At 47.4% G+C, this 10,219-nt stretch overlaps 2 non-coding genes across 2 annotated transcripts; one reads left to right on the top strand and one right to left on the bottom strand.

Annotated features, from left to right (window-relative positions):
• Positions 1 to 9,420: 9,420 nt before the first annotated feature.
• Positions 9,421 to 9,492, top strand: TRNAP-AGG (transfer RNA proline (anticodon AGG)). Its single transcript has one exon. It is a non-coding gene; the product is annotated as a tRNA-Pro (tRNA).
• Positions 9,493 to 9,606: 114 nt separating this feature from the next.
• Positions 9,607 to 9,678, bottom strand: TRNAP-UGG (transfer RNA proline (anticodon UGG)). Its single transcript has one exon. It is a non-coding gene; the product is annotated as a tRNA-Pro (tRNA).
• Positions 9,679 to 10,219: the final 541 nt, after the last annotated feature.

Here is a 10,219-nt window from a genome sequence, read left to right on the forward strand (position 1 = left end):
ATTGGAAAATCAGAGTGATAATGTGTCGTGTATTCAGAATCATTCATGATATCTTAAGTCATCAAGGCCCCAAAGAGCACACCAACAAAAATGAACTAGGAGCTTTGTCCTCACACTCGTAACTTCCACGCTTGACTTTGCCAACAGCCTATACCTTGGTGTACCAACTTTCATCATTTGCAAAATACAACTAATACAAAACACTGCTGCACTGATGGTTCCTGTCCCACAGTCACTCCACTGGCTACCGGTAGCTAGAAGAGCAATGTTCGTGGCTCTTCGTCTCATTTTCAAAGCCCTCTATGGGCAAGGGCCACTAATTACCTACAAGTTAAATTCATGCAATACAAACAAAGTAGGAAGCTGCTCTCCAGGTTTGCACCACAGACCATCATACCCTTTTACTATTAGAAATTCCTAGGCTGGCGCCGCTTTCTCAGTACAAGCTAAACAAGCACTGGCGTTGCCAATAGGTCTCGCAGTAGGAAAGTTGGAGCTATTGGTTTTGTAAATGACAAAGCCCTTTATGTTTTTAAAATAAAAATAAAAGGCATTGTTATTTGCAATTGTAATAGCTCCAACTTTCCTATTGTGAGACCTATTGGCAAGTACAGAGTGACACTAATGTGAGTATTTCTGGGAACGCCTGGCAGAAACCACTTACAATGAAAAGGCTGAAAATATTGTGAATTGCTGAAAAGTCAGCAATATATAAACTGTAGGTGAATTTTATGAACTGGCCATTGTTAATATGAGCAATTTAACGTAGTGTGTGTTTCCAGCGAAATGACTTCGATCTGGTTTGTGCAGTAAAAAACTGGAAACAAAGCAGAGCCTCATGTGGTGCCATTTGCTGGAGGTCAAGATGAGATCCAGCGTATGTCCTGCGGTGTGAATGGGGCAGTTGACTAGTTGGGTGAGACTGATGTGCATGCTGTCGAAGAGGTTGGCGGTGTTGTGATCATTGACAACATTCAGGTGGAAGTTTAGATCACTGAGCAAGATTAATCCTTGGACTTTATGGCAAGTGGGGCCATGCAGTCAGCAAGAATGTTACATAAGGGGGGCGTGGCCGAGCGCGAAGCGAGATGGCCGCTTAGGCTGTGAGCTCCGCTCGCCGCGGCATGAATCCTGAAATTATCCTGCCTTCCTCCGCTTGCACCAGCTCAGCGCTGATCTTCTGCAGCGTCGGAAGACCCGGGGAGTAGCTGGCGGCAACCTTGGAGTTCGACGTGACCGGCATCCCCCTTCGTTGATCCCTGCCGCCTGAGTCGTGACGGTGTCGGGCAGCTGGCCGAGGGGCCGGATGTTGACGCCGGCTGTTGTTGGTACCTGAGACCGCGGCTGTGCAGGCCAAGACGCCCGGGGATCGGGTCTGCGGAAGGTGGCATTGGAGCTGCACGGATGAACGTTGTGACCGAGCGCAGCCCCAGAAACGGACGCACACATTGGGAAATCCGCTACGCCAGCTTGTAAGATCGTCCCTTTGTTCTTGGGGCTACTTTTTTAGAGTGACTGGTCGGGCGGGGGACGCCATTTTGGAGCGGGCTCAACGTTATAGAACTTGTGTGCTTGGGCAAGACCTGTGATCTATGTGTCCCGGATCTCAGTGACACAGAGGTCGGTGATCCTGCATTGTCTATTCTGGGCATTACGACCCCGTGCCATGCAGCGCGACTACTGCCTGCGTTACCCATAGGACGTTCGAGGGTTGAGAGCCTAGTCTACGGCCATGGTGGACATGGCGGATTGCATCTCACGACTGTGTGCTTTGCCGGCCCCTGTTTGATGGATCTCCTAAGAGCTCTTTGGCTAGGTGGCATCGTGTAAGCTTCTGGCGCTGTTTGGTGAAGGTGTTACTTTGCGGGGTGAGTGCGCTTGGTCTGGCCTCGCAGGATGGAACCCACGGTTCGGGACCTCCTGGGTGCTTTGGACTCCCTCCGTGTGGCTTGGGTAGGAGGAGCCGAGGAACTTGGTAGACGGCTGGACGCCTTTATTGCTCCACCGACGGGTGAGAGCCCTGATGATCCGACGTGGAGTGGTGCCACAGGCAGCTTTACGCAGGAGACGGGAGAAACGACTATGCATTCACAGGTGGTCCTGTGGGGGACCCTGGCCAGCGTTGGAGGCGGCTCCGGGTCGCCCGACTGCGTGAGTGCGACATTGGGACCTGAAACTGTACTGCAGGCAGATTGCTTTCATGGAACGGCTCCTTTGCTCACCCAACCTGATTTGCCTTTATTGTGTCGCGACTTGGGAGGATGGCCCGGTACTTTGTTGTTGCTCCTACATGTCTGGAAAGACTGGTTTCTCAGCCCTTTGATGGTGGGATCACCCGTGCGGCTGACTCTGCCATGCTTGCCTGGCCACCCTGATCTTTTGAGGTTGTACTGCATTACTAACTTTCAGTGGCCACGTATGGATGGAAGGGTCAAAATGGGTCAGGGGTGACCCCTCCTTTCGTATAACAAGGACGGATTCCCGGACGGCTATTGTGATGAACATGTTTAATGCTTTGTACAGCGACGCCGCCATTGCCTGTTGACATGTTGGCTTAATTGTGATCGAGCCTGAGCTATTTTGTGCGAGTGGGGGGGGGGGGGTTTGATTTTTATGACTTTTCCCCCATTTTTTCCCTTTCTTTGGGATTCTTTCTGGGGCGACGGGCACGCTAGTCGGGGGTGGGCCATAGCCTCTTTAGACGTGCAGGGTGGGGGTTGGGGGGTAGGGATCTTTTGGGTTAGTATATTCTTCATTCTATGGCCCCTTTCTTGGTTAAGTCTTTCTTCTAAATTCTCTCTTGTGGGTTTTCTGGGGCACCAAGCATGCCTATGGGGAGGGGTGGGCCGTGGCCTTCCGCTGCATGCAGGGTGGGGGGTGGGGGCGGGACGTGTTTTTTGTGTTTCTTTGTCTCTATGGCCCTACTTTTCTTCTTCTTTTCTTGTTCTTCTTGATGTACTTTCCTCTCTTACATATTTCTTATAGTTGGAGGCGGGGGATTGGGTTTCCTGGGGAGGTCATCGCTTGTGTCCCTATTAGCTACGGATTTTGGTTGATATTGCTCGCTTTGGTGAATGGGACTTTGTGAGTCAGACTGCTTGTATTTGGCTTCATATCTTCCTATTGTTCTCCCAATGCTGTGTTCGACTAAAGGTTAATATCTTGTCCCGTGTATTGACTGCTACACGATGTCGTACTAATGCTTGCTGTTTGATCCTTCAACTCTATTACAAAATGGAATCCTCCCATATCCTGTACTAATGTGAACGATTTTACACGTCGATCCTGATTTAATGTGACTGGCCGGGTTGGGGTACACCTTAACGTTTTTTTTCTTTTATTGCTGCATGACATTTTGATGTCTGAAATTATGTCGCTTGGTGGCCCCCCTGACCTGTACTCGCTTTGCTGTACTGTCTGAGGTTTTCCAAATAAAAATAAAAAAATAAAAAAAAGAATGTTACATAAGCTGGGGGGCAGTCCTGGGGGTCTGTAGGCGAAGGTGCTCCCGACAGTGGAATTACCGTGGGTTTGGAGTGTGAAGTGGAGATGTTCCATAGCCGGAATGGCAGTGTCCGTCGTGGTGGGGCACTTGACAGATTCTTTGTGGTTCATGGCAATCTCCCCTCCCAGTTTGTAGATGCAGTTCCAGTGTGTGACTATGTCAGGGAGAAGGTGTTGATGAGGTCCCACAGCTGACAGGCGTGCTTGCAGAGTTTCTGGCACCGGAAGCAGATGGGCTTGTCTTTTGCTTTCCTGCGGCCCGGCTGCACTGTGGCCTCTATCAAGTTGGGCCTGGGAGGTGGGAGTGTCACTGAATGGTGATGGGCGGGTCTAGCGGGAGGCAGGAAAGGCGCTACGAGGAATCGCCAGCAGAAATAGGAGAGAACAAGAAACAGGGGGGGGGGGAGAGTGGCAAACAGACAAAAAGAGAAGAGGATATTAGCTGGAGTCAAAAGAGGCAAAGAGTCAAAAGAGGATATTTGCAAGAGAGGAAAGCAGAGGAGAAGAATGCAGGAGGAATAAGAGGCCGAGAGGAAGTACAGGAGACAGAGGAGTGAAGCAGAACCTGCACATGCAATCAAGAAAAAAATACCATAGTTCTCAATGCAAGCTGTTTGACCAATTGCTCCATAGTATGCTGTGATGGAAGGAAGCAACTCATGTATGACAGATGAAAAGACTAATGGATTAAGTGGGCGGACTTAAAGTCTCTCTATGGATGTATCGATTTTTTCAATTATTTATGAATTTTGTATTACATGGAGCCAACAAGTGAAAGGTGTCGCCTGTCAGAAAAAGAGAAAAATAATGATTTCTGCTTTGTATGAATTACTGCATTTGAAGTACAGGTGAGGTGCAAACCTTTAAAGCGAGCGCACTTTTTTGAACACACGCAACAAAGCCGTGTGCAAGCTTTTATCAAACAAGGCAAGGGAAACTGAGAGTACGGCCGGCCTGCGGCCGGCCATGAATATTTAGGGGAGGAGAAGCCCTAGGGGAGGAGAAGCCCTTTGATGTGCTGGGCTGTATAGAGTGCAGGCATGGTGAAAGGAGATGCGTGGAGGATGGGGGCGGGCTTGGGAAACTGAGAGTACGGCCGGCCTGCGGCCGGCCATGAATAATTAGGGGAGGAGAAGCCCTTTGATGTGCTGGGCTGGCCCTGAATGCGCGTGCTTGTTCACGTGAACTTCATGAAAACCGAGGGGCTGAAAGCCCTTTGGTTTGACGATGTTTTCGCCACTTGAATTCTCGCTCCGCTCGATGCGCTTGCGCACATCGATAGGTCGCGAGACCTAAAAACCATGGAACTCACAACCAGCCAATATTCAGAGAATTCAGGAGCATTTATGCTTCAGAAGAGAAGAGAAACATGTCTATTTCTAAACTAACTTGATTATCCCACAACCCTCGGGTAAAACCTGGAATAACAATTGCTCCTTCAAGTACAATCTACTGTCCACAGTCAGCAGATATGAAACATCCCAGCCAGCACAAAACTTATATGCCCAAGTAAGTTATGAAGGGCTGAACTATGTCTAGCCTGGGTATTATATAATGACATCAATTCATATGTAACCATCATGGTCCTCACTAACATGCTCAGCGGTCGCACAGAATCCGAAACAAACATGCATAACTGAAAATCCCTGCCACAGGCTTCTGGCCAAAGGAGGACTCTGATGTAGTCCACTACTACAGTTCGCAACTAACTACATACAATGACCACTTCTTGACATCTTAAATCAAATGTGTGATGACAGTAACAAAATGAATCCCAGCAGATCTCTCTCCCATCTCACCTTTCAACCTATGCCTCCCCAGAGCATAAACATTAATCTAAAAATCTCAGAGTGGACAACAGAATAGTAACCAGCTAAGGGGACTGTGGGCATAAGAAATCCCAAAAGGGACCTACAGAGCAGTTTAAAGCTTCTAGGTTATTGAAAACCATTTACTGCGTTTCTCACTCTTCTTCATCCATCACACTGTTAAGCACTGCATCCAATAACACAATAGCTGCACCTCAGCGAGCATCGCGTGTGACATGGAAACAATCCCACATAGGACCAGCCACGCCCTTGCCGCCGTCCCCCGCATCCGCAGAGCCACCACAGGGGGACGGTCCTTCTCCTACCTCGCCGCCAAGACATGGAACTCCCTCCCCACCCACCTCCGCCTGACTAAGCATGGGCGAATTTTGCGAATCTCGCGTTCGCGAATTTTGCGGATTTGCGAACTCGCAATCCGCAAAATCCGCGAATTCTCGCTAATTTGCGGATTTTTTTTTTGTGTTTGCGCGGGTTTCTGCCAGTTCGCGAGGGTTTTGTACAATGTCGCAAATTGCGAACTTACCTGTCGGGTCGCAAGTTTCGCGAACTTGTTGTTTCTACGTGTCCAGCCTGTTTGGGACACTCTTCTTCATCACTGCCACTCTCTGTCACCACTGCCACTCTCTGACTACTCATGCCACCCTCTGGCCAACCCATGCCACCCTCTGTTTCATCACAGCACCCTCTGGTTGTCCAGTCAGTGTACATTATTGTGGCAACGCAAGCACACCTTCCCTGCCTCAAGTGACCTGAATTAATTTGGGGCTGATTAATGTGTCACAGAATATTTTTTTAGCTGGCACCTGCTTCCTTAGTGCTTCCTGATTAGTGATCTTTTGCACTTGCTAAGTGCTTTCATTGTTGCAAAATTAGTTACAACACCTGCCCTGCCCCAACTGACAATAATGAATTAGGGGCTGATTAATGGATTTGAACTTCCAGCCTGGCTCCTGCTTGTCTCCCTTAGCTGTAATTCAGGACCTTTGTGGCATATGTGTAACTATTCTGAGGTTCAGAGCAGGGTCACATAATAGTTGCAACTGGCAACTGAACTCTGGAGGGGCCCCTCAGGAAGCACTACAGGAAATGTCTACTAATGATGAGCCTGAACTTTTGAACCTGGTAAGTAGTTTCAGTTTTGCTAAGATCGTATTTCTGCAATTTTGCACTTATTCGCGGGGCGCGAAGTTGTACTGGGAAGCCGCGAACTCACGCGAACAGTGCGAACAGTGCGAGCAAAATCCGCTGCTCACGGATTTGCGGATTTTGCGGGAGATTCGCGAATCTCGCGGATTGCGAATTTACCGAAAATCCGCAAAATCCGCGAGCGAAACGGATTTTCCGCCCATGCTTACGCCTGACCCAGGACCACCTCGCCTTCAGGAAGCAACTCAAGACCTGGCTGTTCGAGCAGTAGCGGATCCCCCCCCCCCCCCAGCGCCTTGAGACCCTCTGGGTAAGTAGTGCGCTATATAAATACGATGATTGATTGATTGATTGAGGATCAAAACAAAGACAATACTCTTCCAACCACACACCCTACAGAGTGTTGCATGCTATCCATGTGGGCAACTCCTCCCCGTGCTCCACTTATTGCTGTATAAATGTTACAACACAATGAGGTAACAACGGCATACAGAACAGGTTTCAATGTTAGAAGCGAGAACCGATGGGAGTCGAGGCCTCCCACATAACCAGAACCATCTGGCTGACAATCCGCAGCTTTCTCTTTGAATCCTCTTCATCAGAATTTGTGTTCCCAGTTGGTGGTGATTAATCAAGAAGGTTGACTGAGGCTATGGGTCGGTTGCCTTGGAAACGGAAATGTTATAAGCACTGCCTTGATCATTTATTGAGAGGAGTAATCTGTGGCCCTGAGTCATCATTTAACCCCCTTGCCTCCAGATTAAAGGAACAGTGCACTTCTCATCATTTTCAATAATGTGCAGTGGCAGCACACCTGCTGCACGGGGCTGTACAAATAACTCCCTACACAGATCTTAAAGCAGGATCCAGCTCGTCCTTCAATATTAACAAAATGATGCTCAAGAGAGAGACGTGGTGCCCATGTAATTGTCAACCATTGGGAGCCTGTTTAACTTGTGATGGCCCTACCCAGGCTTGTTAGAATATGAAATGGGGGGCTCAGCAAAAATGTTTGCAAGGATCAACCTAGTTTGCAATCCCACCTAGTAATTTGAACACACATGTTGGCTAGAGAAAGAAAGGGCACATTAGTCCCTCTGATAAAGCACAAGTCAAGCACATCCACACACAAAGTAGTTCACTGAAGTGCCAGTCAAGATCAAGATATGCTTTCTAAGGCCAAATATTTTTGCTTTTAGCCAATGTGTTTTTTTGCGTTATGAGGACCTAACATCTTCCCCAACAATAACATTTTACAAAACCCGTGATAAAACAGAACAAGCACTGGCAAAGTCAAAATGTTGGTGGCAAATTTCATACCTATTGGCTTTGCCAATGCTTGTATGTATCTGGAGTCAACCAAAACCTTTTGATTTTATGATACCAAGGCTGTTTCCAGGCAAAATGTGCAAATTTGTATCACCAGGTTGGCAAAATAATGTTGCACCGCAATACGAGTGCTGATCTATTTTTGTATGAGAGAAGAAAGCTTTCCAAAGTATAGTCCTTGCAAACGAATGCCCTTCCACTCGATAGTTGCTGTGCAGGAAATTTTATTCAGCACAACAACCCTACATGTTTTGTCCTTGTGCACGGGACGCAGTCGAAACGCTTTGGGTTGTTCTGCTGAATAAAATTTCCAGTGTAACAACTACAGAGGGTGTGTTTGCTTCTACACATTGTGGATATTGTTTATTTTGGGATATATGTCATATATAGATATGCATATAGATAAGTGCAGTGGTTTCTCCTCTGTCCATGATTAGGCGAATGTCGTCTGTTGCTGTAAGGAGGGTGCTCTGTGCCTCGTTTGCTGTGGAATCCTGATTGGGTGGAGTCCAGGAGGTGGTGCTGTTCAAGATGGGCAGAGAGCTTCCTGTTGTTCTTTTTCTTCAGGACTTTGGCTGGGAAGGGAAGGAGCGAGATAGGCCTATAATTGCTTAGATCCTTGGAATTGGGCAACAGTTTCTTCAGCAGAGCGGTGACCTCCGCATGTTTCCTTCTGTCTATTACCAGCAGAGATCAGGCACTCGGTACCACTTTGCCACAGAGAAACAGAATCTCATCATGGTCCTACTCTTAAGAGGCCAAAAGAACAGAGGCCTCAAGACACACAGCCGCGGAGAGGACATCCACTGAGAGGACTTTTAGTGGGCCGAGTTCAAATGCTTTTTTAAATTTAGCGATTGTCAAAGACCCCAACCTGTCAAACGAGCACAAGTCCACGACTTTCCGCTTTAAAGTGGTCAATCGATGCAAAGGAGGGTCGTATCATGGTCTAGGACAGAATGTTCTACTGCCAGGATCTTCCATGTGATGCTGATTAGTGGGGTGCAACGATTTTGTTCCAGGGGTGACATTTTGCGAAGTGTATGATTTTTTTTTCGCACTTTGGGATGTTTGTGAACTTTCTCGGTTTAAATTCATCTGCCTCGCGAGACATTATCTGGACAATGCGCGGATCATTTTCACCGCACTACGAGATAATACTCACTCTAACAAAATCCAGGCAAGAGGGAAAGGGTATACACGTTTTTCTGTGGAAGTTTAAAGTTTGAGACGGAGATCGTCTTGCAATTCCCAATTCTAAACCAAAGACATTGCTTTCCAGGATAGCTAAAGAGCGCTCGGCTCCTGCAGAGAATGGGTTACAAAAGCCCTGGAGGCTGAATAATTATTTCGTCCTCCACATCAGCTTTAGATAAAAAAAAATAAACATAAAGTTGCTACTTCCGATAATAGACCAGTTTAAAGTTACAGTCAGAAGAAATTAAAACACAGACCGACTGAACTCGATATGACAGAATTTATACCCTGGCTCTACCTTTTAGTTTCTAAGATCCCTGCAAAAGTAGATGCAAGAAACATTTAACACATAATACAATCTTCCTAGCTTCATTTAGTAATATTTAAAAAAAGTATCTACGGCAGTATATCAGGTGGCTCGTTGGTCTAGGGGTATGATTCTCGCTTAGGGTGCGAGAGGTCCCGGGTTCAAATCCCGGACGAGCCCCATTTTTGCTCATTTCGTTATATAGTTTATTGTAGTTTTAGAATCCAAGGAAGATTTAAATTTGAATAGAGAAGAAAAAAATCAAAACCTCCATTAAAAAAAACAAAAAAAACAGGGCTCGTCCGGGATTTGAACCCGGGACCTCTCGCACCCAAAGCGAGAATCATACCCCTAGACCAACGAGCCGACACATCTGCATGATAATTCACATGGATATATGTATAAAATCCTGTGGCGGAACATATTCAAGATTGATGTCTTCTACAGTTCTGTGACTTTGTCATGTACACATTCTTCTGTCTTCGTTGCTGCGAGCCTTTTACCTTATACGAACCTCTGCCACGTACACAGTATTCACTCTTCTGTACTTTGACCCTTTCATCTTATACGTGTGTGAAAAAATAAATAAATCGCCATTCTGCATCCAGTATTTTGGGGAGGGTCACGGGGTGGAGCTTCAAAATCTAAAGTCAAAGTGCAACAACATAGGAGTATAAGGAGACGCGCTCGCTTTAAGTGCAAAGGGAGGAAGGAGCCCCAAGCTGGGAAAGTGTCTAAATGTAGCGCGTTACTCCGGCTCTGATTTCTGCCGCAGGCGCTCTGCGAGGGGCAGGGCGCGTGGACTTAGCAGCGCATAGACAGACACATAGAGCGGTTTGGGGCATAGCCAAGAACATGTCACACGAGTAATGGTAAGAGTGACTAAGGTCCGGCGCCATCACCCGGG

Source organism: Lissotriton vulgaris, unplaced genomic scaffold, assembly GCF_964263255.1.
Source record: "Lissotriton vulgaris unplaced genomic scaffold, aLisVul1.2 SCAFFOLD_391, whole genome shotgun sequence".
Lineage (NCBI taxonomy): Eukaryota > Metazoa > Chordata > Amphibia > Caudata > Salamandridae > Lissotriton > Lissotriton vulgaris.